The 12515-nt window shown below is 31.2% G+C and overlaps 1 pseudogene; it reads left to right on the top strand.

Annotated features, from left to right (window-relative positions):
- The first annotated feature begins 4428 nt into the window (after window positions 1-4428).
- The window catches only part of LOC143559234 (zinc finger BED domain-containing protein RICESLEEPER 3-like), a 44370-nt pseudogene continuing 36283 nt past the window's right edge, over window positions 4429-12515 (top strand).

Here is a 12515-nt window from a genome sequence, read left to right as displayed (position 1 = left end):
CAAATGCATTTGTAGAAACAATCAAAAGGTTCGGGATTTGACAAATTGACTATTTTTCTCACGACTATTAAAATTTATGAAAAGATTGCAAACACTTTCGCCATGCCACCCCAGACCTATCAATGCTTCTAACTTTTATCAAATTTGAAATATTTGTGTAAACATTAACTTTTCCTTCAATGGTGATCAGAACGTTGTATGAGAAGCATCTTATGAAAACTATGCTCAAATGAAGCAAAATAGTCACAAAATTGAAGGAGATAACATGTTATTTTTTATGTTATCATTATGATAAAGTCGAAAAGCCCCCCGAAACTTATCAAAATCCTTTTCATGGTGTAACTCAGAAAAATATAGGGGGTGTTTGGGATTCCTTATTTTACCTTCTTATAACTTTTCATTAAGTTAATAAGTTACAACATTACAACTTATGAAACTTTTCCTCTCACAATATAAGCAATCCCAAACACCTTATTACTCTTCAAAAAGTTAATAAGTTATAAGTTGGTGATAATAAGCAATCCCAAACACCCCCATAGTTCTTGAAGAACATCCGTCGTTATAATTTAATGTTCTACTTTCCTTCGATAGGTGGTAAATTGATAAATATATCAATAAAGGTAACGCTCTTGAATTCTGTATTTAGGCTGAGTGGCTAAAATTACTATTGTATGAGAAGTCTTATTCCCGAAATTGGTTGATAACCAAAATTCTTTCAATTATACATATATGACACTAAGAATTAAATTTTCAATAGAAAGAGTGTTCTCGGGTACGTTTTTGCACGTGCACTTTTTTTTATTAAGTTCATTTAAAACAAGTCATTTTGTGGTATAAATAAAATCAATTTATGTACAAATACTATAGATACATACATAGATGTAATACATTTTTTCATATGCGTTATGTAATTATTTGCTTTACTTATAATTTTATAATTTGAATCATTCCGTGTGTGACACGGGCTTTAAAACTAGTATATATATATAGAAAAAGGTTTAAATAAGAATAAAGAGTTTCATAGGAATGGTAAGAACCAATAGATTTATGACATTTGCCATTAAAACCTATGATAAAAGAATAATTATATTAAACTATGTCAGTTTTTGGTAATTTTAAATCTCAACCGTTGATAAACATTATCCAATGGCTATGATTTATTCCTACTCTTCCTAGGAAACTACTTATTTTTAGGAAACTACTTATTTTTAGCATTATCCAATGGCTATGATTTATTCCTACTCTTCCTAGGAAAATCCCTATATATATATATATAGGCCAAGTATAAAATGAAAACCCACTAGAGTTGTGAAAACTCTATAAACCCATTCTCAACCACATGTTTTTAATTAATGTTTAAATCTTGTGGTCCACAATTAAAGTGAATAAAAAATGTAAATATAAATATAACATTTTCTCTCTCCTGAAAACATATATAAAAAATAGTAAAAAATGTTAAAAAATAGCAAAACATTTTTCTTTTTGATGTTTTGATGTTTTATATTAAATGTTACAACACATATTACATGTAACAAAAAAAACGATGTTACATAGGGTTTTCACGGGTTTTCACAACTCAAGTGGGTTTTCATTTTAACCTTACCCTATATATATATATATATATATATAATATTGAAAGAATTTTGGTTATGAACCAATTTCAAAAACAACTTTTCATAAAATAATAGTTCTGAGCTACACCACAAAAATGAATTTTATAATTTTGAGGGGCTTCTTAACTTTGCCATAATGACAACATATAAAAATAGCACATTAGCCTGTTCAATTTTGTGAATGTTTTGTCTCACTTGAGCATAATTTTGTATGACATGCTTCACACACCACATTTTAATCACCATTAAAGAAAAAGTCAATCCTGACACAAATGTTTCAAATATTGATAGGCCTGGAGGTAACATGTCGAAAGTGTTCGCCGTTTTTTTTTATTTTAATAGTTGTGGGAAAATTAGTCAATTAGCCAAATCCCGAATCTTTTCATAATTTTTAAAAATGTCATTGAAAATAAATTCGAAACCTAAATCACGTTAAAAATTATAACTTTCATTTTTTTTTTGACATTTTCAAGTTAAAACTTTGAACCCGTAATAAATTTGATGATAAATCTACTTGCATTCTCAAACTTTTAAAAATACTCATATTACCATTATTTGACCCGTAACAAATTTTGAGCCAAATGTAATTAACTTGTACCATACAATCTATTGACCAACTTTTGACTCGTAACAATCAAATTTAAATCCCACAAAAAACCTGAAACAATCACTGACAAAAAAAACCGAGAAACTGAATATGATAAACTTTTATTATATATGAAAGTGAATTGTATATATTATTACGTTTTGACATATATATATATATAGTTTAGTAAATTTACTGGAAAATAAATGGATATATTGATATGGTACAAATTATACATATTACTAAATAAATATTTCTTACACTTTTGAGTAACTTTAAGGTTGTTTTTATTAAATAATACTCCTAGTTGGTTCATATTTAGATTCTAGGGGCCTCAAGAGATAATATGCTAAAATGAATAATTTTTCTAAGTTAAGACTGATGAGCTATATTTCAAACATATTGTATATAATTTTATAATCAAACTACAAAGTTAATAAATCATACATCAAAATTCTTAAATCAAATATTAATATAATAAACTTAATATATAATATATGAATCAAAAACTTGATGTGCTAAAAGTAGTTATTAATTTATTAACAAAATAAACGCTAATCTAGACACTAAGTAATAATTCTAAACTCTTAACTTAACTAAAACTACTAACCGGCAAATGAACCGGTCGACTCTAGTACAGCTAAGTAAGTCCGGATATCGAACCCACGAGACTTTTTAAATTACATAAACTAGCTAAATTAGACTCAACTGCATACACGACTATTTATTTATATTATTGGGGGGTTTTACTAAAAGCCTTCGGTTCGAGCAGAGAACGTTTGGGTTCAACACCTACTCATCCAAATATCCTTATTATTCGGTTTGAATCTTTTGTTTTCGTCATGAATTTATTATTTGAACCTATTTATTATCTTTTGGTCTTGAGTATGGTTGTTGGCTAAACCCTTAGACCGCCTAGGTTTATGATGAACTTTTGTTGACGTTTGATCTTGGCTTGGGTTTTATTTATCGTTATGGTTTTATGAACTAGTAAAAGGTTTAATTATAATGAGTTGATGCGTATGTGTGCTTGAGGTTGTTTAATTAAGTTTTATTATTCCATAGTTGCCTTGATTATTGTTTGTCATTAAGATAGGTTACTATTAGGTCATTTATTTTGTGTCTTTGACTATTTTATGATTGATTTCGAATAAGATCATAGAATAATATTATTTAATTATAAACTTAAGTATGCTGCTAACCTAAATAGCTGTAAGGTGCTTAGTTATTGAGAGGTCTTTGTTGATCAGGATTGCTAGATTTAGTTCTTCGTAAGGAGTCCGTCTAGGTTTGATTGATTAACTTTGTCTATCGAGTCAATTGAATATATTAGACTGTCTTTGATTTCCGCGTTGTAAGGTAGGATTTTGTATAAAGAACTAGTTTGTAATTAATTAGGTGACCGTAAGGAAACTTGATTTTTAATACTGGTGTGTGTTAAAACTTATTAGAAACCCATAGGTGTCTCTTGAAAAGGGTCAGGGGTCCTGTTCAGGTTTTCTCTTAAGCGTCTATTTTACGATCCCAGTTCCATAACTAAATAGTCTCTGGGTTAATTGATAACTGAAACTTAGGGGATTCTAGCCTAGGTGGTTATCCAGCATCATCTTAATTAAGTTTAGGTTTAAGTCATTTTTAAGTCTTAGTGATTAATTTAATTAGTTTTTAGTAAACCCCCCCCCCCCAATAATATAAATAAATAGTCGTGTATGCAGTTGAGTCTAATTTAGCTAGTTTACGTAATTTAAAGAGTCTCGTGGGTTCGATATCCGGACCTACTTAGCTGTACTAGAGTCGACCGGTTCACTTGCCGGTTAGTAGTTTTAGTTAAGTTAAGAGTTTAGAATTATTATTTTGTGTCTAGATTAGCGTTTATTTTGTTAATAAATTAATAAATACTTTTAGCACATCAAGTTTTTGGTGCCGTTGCCGGGTACTCTTGGTAATTGCATTATTAGCTTTGATTAGACTTACTTGCTACATACGTGCTATTTGTATTTTGTTTTGTTTTTGAGTCGTAGGAGTTTAAGTTGTTTTTATTTTATTTTATTTTTTTTAGGATAATATAGTTTAGTTTAATTGCTTTAAATTAGTTTAGTTTTTTTTCTGTAATATATAGTTTATTTCACTATTATCTGGTGCCCGTGATCCTTTTCTGTTTAAGTTTATCTTTGCAATGATCTTCATGGAGTGCTACTATGTCCCCAAATTTTGCCGATATACGATAGGATGGGGAATGTTGTTGGTTGTAAGGACTCATCTGGTGCAATTATGGATTACATACCACATCCAGAAGAGATATTCATTGATTTCATGCGTGTTGTATATAGCATGAATCCAAGTATACCGCTTTGGAATTTTATGGATGAGTTTCAGTTAGGCTTAAAGAGTCGAATTCAATTTAGTGAGCCGATGAATGAGTTTGAGGATGTTGGTTTGCAGAATCAGACAGAGGAGAGTCTTCCTTCTTGGGAGGATGAATTTAGGGACGAGTTTAGTGAAGATGTAGTGGTTTTAGCTGATATTGATGAGAGAGATTTTAACCCCGAAAGAGATATTAAAGAGCTTGAAGTATTGTTCTTTGGGGAGCCGGTTGAGAAGCTAATTGTCAAAGAGGAATCACATGAGATATCCAAAGAGTTTAAGAATATAGAACTACATCTCATTGTGAAACATCATCCGCGTGTGCACGATAAAGATGGCAGGTTTTTAGAAATACTCGTTCGTGGATCACCACGTAAATCAAGAGCCCAAGAAGGAGGATATCTGGAGTCAGAAATCAAAGTGAGCCAAATTTGTCACATCCTTAGAATTTCAATAATTGGTAGATCAAGCTGAATGCTTATTTTTGTGGTCACATGAATTTGAAAACTAGTTTCTTCCCAACTAGTTGTAAAAGGAGAGTGTTGAAGAGCACTGATGGGAAGAGGATAAAGGAGAAGCCTCCTGATTGAGGTTTCGGGAACGAGTCCGGCCGAAGACTCTTTTATAAACTTAGCGCTTCACGGGAGGCAACCCGGTACTATGTTTTCATTCTATTTTTATTTTTATTTTGGCTTTATTTCTTTGCTATGCCGGGTGTTTCTTCTCTTACTTGCAGGTTGCTCCAGGTTGCTTTAGATGATGATTGATGAGCTATGGTTTTAAACAAGTGTTGGGATGCCGCTTGCTTCAGGATTGTTGTTTTTGTTTGTGAGAGAAGACGTTATTTGAAGATAGTTTGCTGATCGCGTATTGATTGGAGGGCATGGAACTTGACTCACGAGGCATATCGTCAATTTACCAGGGGAGTCTGTTCCAATTCATTAATTCATTTTTATTTTTTATTTTTTTACATAATCTTAATTGTAATTTCCTTTTTCTCACATTAAGGACAATGTGAAATTTAAGTGTGGGGATGGGAAATTGATGTTTTTCGGCAAAAATAAAAATATGAAAAAAAAAATAAAAAAAAACCTTGAAGAACAAAAAAATGTCCCAAGAATTTAATGAATATTTTTGCATTTAAAATGGAAAATGATAGTATAATTGGAAATTGGTTTTCAAACTACTAATAATAAGAGATAAATAAGAAGAAAGCGTACTAAGCTTGGGATGTGTTGGTAGCCCAACTAGTCTTGAAAGGTTTCCCATTGCATATTCTTAATAAACCTAATTAATCTTAGATTTTATGGGTTCTCATCCTAAGGGGGACAGTGAAGCTGAAATTCGATAAGGTATAGAGAGTATTACCATAAGCTGATTACCCTAAGGTGGTGAGAATTAAATGTACTTTTAAACTAGCACGCCACTCCGTTTTATTAAAATAAATAAAGAGTGGTGGCGCCCCGCCATGTCCAATTTTATACGAGCTTTAGTCTATTAGTAATATATTTATAGGTTAAAGATGCCTAAGTGCACAATGAAAAAAATGAAAAGTGAGAAAAGTTAGTAATGAAAAATGCCAAAGAAGCATTCTCAAAAATAGAAAAGGAGGCCAAAATGCACATACTAGACGAGACTGAGAGTTAACGTGTTACCAAGGGAATGGCGACTATGAGGATACACTATTGGGGCTCGAGGTTTTAGTCAATAAATATTCTTTAGGGAATACATAGGACAAAGTCCAATAATATTTAGAACATGCTCGTACGACCTCACTTGACCTATCATCCATAATTCCATCTAAGTGCATTTTCTTCTTACCATTAAGGGGTTCTTATCTTACGGTGATATGTTGAACCAGTTTGCTTCAACTCAATTTTTAATTGTCTTTACTATGTTTGAGATGGGGTAGGTGGATCTTAACTCAAAAGGTGTGAGACCCATAGGTTTTTTATATCACTTAAACTTAATTGCTAAATGTGCTTGGGGGCTTGATAGGCTGGTGGCTGGGTTTAAGTGGACAACAATGTCGGCAATCGCGGTTTTTGCGTTTATCTGAGCTTTAGAATAACCTATATGTTTTTAAAACTATATTTTTCGATTATGATTCCATTGCATAAGTATTTTTTCAAGGACGAAAAAGGTTTAAGTGCGGAGATATTTGATATTGTACAAATTATACATATTACTAAATAAATATTTCTTACACTTTTGAGTAACTTTAAGGTTGTTTTTATTAAATAATACTCCTAGTTGATTCATATTTAGATTCTAGGGGCCTCAAGAGATAATATGCTAAAATGAATAATTTTTCTTAGTTAAGACTGACAAACTATATTTCAAACATATTGTATATAACTTTATAATCAAACTACAAAGTTAATAAATCATACATTGAAATTCTTAAATCAAATATTAATATAATAAACTTAATATGAATCAAAGACATGATTTGCTAAAAATTAGAATTATAATTTCGTCCGTTGGTGGTGTAATAAAAAGCAACATTATATATTCTACTTATGCTCTAATTATATTTTGAAACCAGGCCCATGTTAATATATTGTCTTTGGGTTTTGAAACCGAATAGAATTAAAAGGAAAGAACGTGGGACGCACATGAGGTATCTTGGGTCACAATCAATCAGTGGATTATAAGTTTTGAGAGGCAAACATAGAAGTCAGACTTGGACGACAATTTTTTAAAGGAGGCCGCAAGTTAGAAGAAGTAAAGAAAAAGCCTTCGGTTCAAGCAAAGAACGTTTGGGTTCAATACCTACTCATTCAAACATCCTTATTATTCGGTTTGAATCTATTGTTTTCGTTATGAATTTATTGTTTGAACCTATTTATTATCTTTTGGTCTTGAGTATGGTTGTTGACTAAACCCTTAGACCGTCTAGGTTTATGATGAACTTTTGTTGACGTTTGATCTTGGCTTGGGTTTTATTTATTGTTATAGTTTTATGAACTAGTAAAATGTTTAATACTATTGAGTTGATGCGTATGTGTGCTTGAGGTTGTTTAATTAAGTTTTATAATTCCACAGTTGCCTTGATTATTATTGTTTGTCATTAAGATATGTTACTATTAGGTCATTTACTTTGTGTCTTTGACTATTTTATGATTGATTTCGAATAAGGTCATAGGAATAATATTATTTAATTAAATAAACCTAAGTGTGCTGCTAACCTAAATAGCTGTAAGGTGCTAGGTTATTGATAGGTCTTTGTTGATCAGATTGCTAGATGTAGTTCTTCGTAAGGAGTCCGTCTAGGTTTGATTGATTAAATTTGTCTATCGAGTCAATTGAATATATTAGACTGCCTTTGATTTCCGCACTGTAAGGTAGGATTTCGTATAAAGGAACTAGTTTGTAATTAATTAGGTGACCGTAAGAAACTTGATTTTTAATACTGGTGTGTGTTAAAACTTATTAGAAACCCATAGGTGTCTCTTGAGAAGGGTCAGGGGTCCTGTTCAGGTTTTCTCTTAAGCGTCTATTTTACGATCCCAGTTCCATAACTAAATAGTCGTCTCCAAGTTAATTGATAACTGAAACTTAGGGGATTCTAGCCTAGGTGGTTATCCATCATCATCTTAATTAAGTTTAGGTTTAAGTCATTTTTAAGTCTTAGTGATTAATTTAATATTAGTTTTTAGTAAAACCCCCCAATAAATATAAATAAATAGTCGTGTATGCAGTTGAGTCTAATTTAGCTAGTTTACGTAATTTAAAGAGTCTCGTGGGTTCGATATCCGGACTTACTTAGCTGTACTAGAGTCGACCGGTTCATTTGCCGGTTAGTAGTTTTAGTTAAGTTAAGAGTCTAGAATTATTACTTAGTGTCTAGATTAGCGTTTATTTTGTTAATAAATTAATAACTACTTTTAACACATCATATATTTAAAGCATATATTTATAATTTATAGGAATATTTATTTTTATAAAAATATATAGAGCATATAATAAAACAGGGTTTTAAAGGAAATTGAATAATTATTGATCTATGACATAATTATTAGTTTGGAGGGAAAAAAGTTATGTGGTTTAACCACAAACAGACACTTGTCCACAGTTATTTTACTTTATTTTAATAGGTAGATATACATACATATATATATATATATACATATATATATATATATATATCATAAACATTATATTAATTATGATGATGTGTCATAACCATATTAAATCCTAATTCTAATTTTCATTCTCCTTAATCCATGCTATCCATGGGTAATGGGTTGAAATTATTTTGGCAATTGGCTTATAAAATAGTTAATATTCTAATTTTTCGTTTTATTAATACTAGTTTTCAACGGGTCATGGGCCAAAACAATTACAATTGGGTTATAAAATAGTTACGAAATTGAAAGTAAAATATTGATTGAAGGTCAAACAATTAGAAAAAAAAACAAAGAACAATCTTTTTCTAAGGTTGTTTTGTTCATTTGATGTCCGGTTTTTTCTCATGAATATTATATGTTGCAGTATTCAGGGTAACAACAAGCATTGTCTAAATTTGTGTATATTGGATGATGATTTGAATATTTTTGATAAAACAACAAATGTTATATATAAAGAGATTTGATCAAATTTATAAATTTGAGATTCCAGACTTCTTATTGTTTGTACAATATATTTAATTTCTTGTTTACCTTTAATTTTGTTCATTTATTTCAAATATCAAACCTTATTTTTTATCATTTAACAAATTCCGTGTAATACACGGGTTCAAAAGCTAGTACTTTTATGAATACGTTGATACAGTGTGAAATAGACACATACTTTACATTAAACAATAAAAAGAAATATACAATACATTTTCTATATCTCTTTATTTTTTTAATTAATAAGCATTAGAAAATATCAATAAAAACTTACTTAATTACATAGTGTTACTCATACTTTGATACTTGTCTAATTAGTATAGCCTTATGGGCCTTAATGTATAAAAATCAAATATATCTACATTCAACCCAAAACTTCAGTGAATTTGAGTACCATGTACAAAGGCTCTAAAGGTGTCTCGAATGACACCATCGGGGTTACCCAAAGAAATCAAACAATTCCATACTATGTTTTAATGGAATGCATCACATTAATCTTTAATAACTACTCTCATAGTATTAAGGGCATACCCTAGGGCCTAGGGTGCAAGCTAAACTCATGTTATATGGGCTAGGCCCTACAGATTCTATATCAAGACCATATATGCAATAGTTGTTTTGTTGCTTGGTTTGTTGTTGTTTTGTTGGACGTTTCTACTTTCTAGCATCTCGTTAGTTTGTTTTGGTTAGCATCTCGCTAGTTTGTTTTGGTTTTTTAGGATTGCCGCCTTTCCAAAAAGGAAACAACATTATACACAGCGTAGCATTTAAACATGCATGGTCTTGGGTAAATGGGCCCTGAAAATATTTATATAAAAAATAGAAAAACGTTATAAAACTAAGAAGTGATCATCCCCGCCGATATTTAACAAGTCTTCTAAAACAGGAACTGAAGACACAAAATGAGAAAACAATACAACTTACGCCAAATTACCAATCTTAGTGATCCTAGTAGGCACGTTATCCCTTCCCTTCTGATACGATCCCAGGGCCGGCTCCGAGAAAGCAAAAAAAATTTTGGGCCGAAGACAAAAATTTTTTTGACTCTTAAGTAGGAGTATTTTGTTGGGTTTAAACAGTTTAATTTTTATATGGGCTTACTTGGTTATAATTTAGGTTGTGTAAAAACTTTTGCATAAAAAAAGAATTAAACATATCTCAAGTGAGGCTAGAACCCACAACCTCTTGGTTGTAAGTAATACTCATTTGCCACTAGGCCAAGCTAGTGGTTATGTAATTGTGTTTTATACATATTGTTTTTAATAAAAATACATAGAATTTAAAAAAAAATTGGACCTAGCGGGGTGTCGGGCCTGTGGCCGTCGACCACCCTGCCACCCCCAAGGGACGGCCCTCTACGATCCAAATACAACAAATGGCCCGATCTAAAAGAGAGAACCGTAAGTCAACCCGTTATGAAGATTAAAAAGATTTGAAAGGATCCCCTTCAAATATTATCAAGAATCTTATTCTTGATCTGCAAGTGTTCCAATTATTTCACTAAACTTTAATAAGTGTTCCAATTAAGTCACTCAACTTTCATGTTTGATTAAAATAAATGTTTTAATATGCTTTTTTAGTCTTTTTTTCACATACGAAATCTTTTTATCTTTCTTTTAAAGTTGACGTTGAGTGGCGACGTGAATTTTATTTTTTATTTTTAAATTTTAATATACTTAACATTTTTCTAATTTTTTTAAATTTAACTACATATATTGCAAATTCCGACTCCCACATCTTATCCTCCATTTTTTTCTTGACACGCAAAAAAATTGGTGAGACTTGATTTGAAGATTTAGTGACCCGATTTGGGGAAAATATGCATCGGTGACCTAATTGAAACACTTTGGAAAGTTGGTTACTATTCTATGAGATTTTCCCTATTTTAATTATGAATTTGTTTCCTAGTTTGATTATGTTTCTATTTTCTTGTTTTCTTTAAATAACATTGAACTTTTAAATCGATATAATTATAAATATATATGTTTCCCTTGTATTTTTATTAGTTTTTATTTAGTATTCGTTTATAATTTGTATACTACTAACCTTTTAATATTTGATAGGTTTCGTTCATTAAAACTGGTTAAAAAGAAGAAGAAACGAGAAGGAAACAAGCTTTAATGAGGAACCGGTCGAACCAGAAAGAAAACCGGTCCAAACGGCAAATGAACCGGGCCAAGTAAGCTCCCCAAGCCGCACGACCACAAAGAAAAGGCTTGGCCGCGCGCGCGACCAAACCCTGGTATATCCCCACGCTACGCGACCAAGTGGGTTGTTCCTCATCACGTGGCGTGACGAGGCCTAACTTCTAGAATATTCCGGGTTTTGGGCCTTAATCCCTATATACATGTCATTAACCTAAACCTGGAGGAGATCAGACGGTGGACAGCCACTGTGGACGAAAATTAAGCTCAAGATCGAAGGTTTTTGAAGCATTGGAAGGCACAGAATCATACAATGAAGCGCCTATCATTCAAGACTGGAGACTATGGGTTTTATCGCCTTTAATTTTTCGTTCTTTATTATTTTCATCATGAATTCCAACGTTCTTGTTTTATTTAATTTTAAGATGCTTGGCTAAAACTTTTAAGACTGTCTAGGCTTTGTGATGAACCATTTTGATGTTTGATTTTATTTGGATTGTTGCTTTTCGTTATGGTTTTATGAATCAGTAAAAGTTTGATTTCGTTTATTCGATGCATATGTGTGCTTGGTTTTATTTGGTGAATTATATTGTTTCACAAAGTCTTTGGTGATTGTCTATCATATAATAGGATTCTGTTAGGATATTTACTGTGTGTTCTTGACTAGTTTGTGATTGATTTATAATAAGATCATAGAAACAATATCATTAATCAAATAAGTAAAAGTGTGTTGCTAACCTAAAAAGCTGTAAGGTGATAGGTTAATTGCTACGTCTTGGTTGATTAAGATTACTAGATTTAGTTCTTCGTAAAGAGTCCGTCTAGGTTTGATTTTTAGCTTTGTCTATTAATGTCAAATGAATTTATTAAACTACTTTTGATTTCCGCACTGTAAGGTAGGATTTCGTTTAAAGGTACTCGTTCATATTTATTTGGATAACCGTAAGGATTAATAGAAATCCATAGGTGTCTTCTTGAGAAGGGTCAGGCGTCCTGTTCAAGTTTACTTTAAGTGATTGTTTTATGATCCCAATTCCAGACAAAACATTTTTCTGATTAATGGATAACTGAAACTTTGGGGATTTTAGCCTAGGAGGATTTTCCATTATCATCTGAATTAAGTCCAAGTTCTAAGTCGAGTCGTCTTTAGTTTTATTAATTATTTTTAATTAGTTTAAAATTAGTATTTTAG

The sequence above is a fragment of the Bidens hawaiensis genome, unplaced genomic scaffold (assembly GCF_021521415.1).
Source record: "Bidens hawaiensis isolate Kalapana, Puna unplaced genomic scaffold, B.hawaiensis_p1.1 tig00019793_1, whole genome shotgun sequence".
Taxonomy (NCBI): domain Eukaryota; kingdom Viridiplantae; phylum Streptophyta; class Magnoliopsida; order Asterales; family Asteraceae; genus Bidens; species Bidens hawaiensis.
Note: the sequence above shows the minus strand (reverse complement) of the source record. Positions and strands in the feature narration are given on the sequence as shown.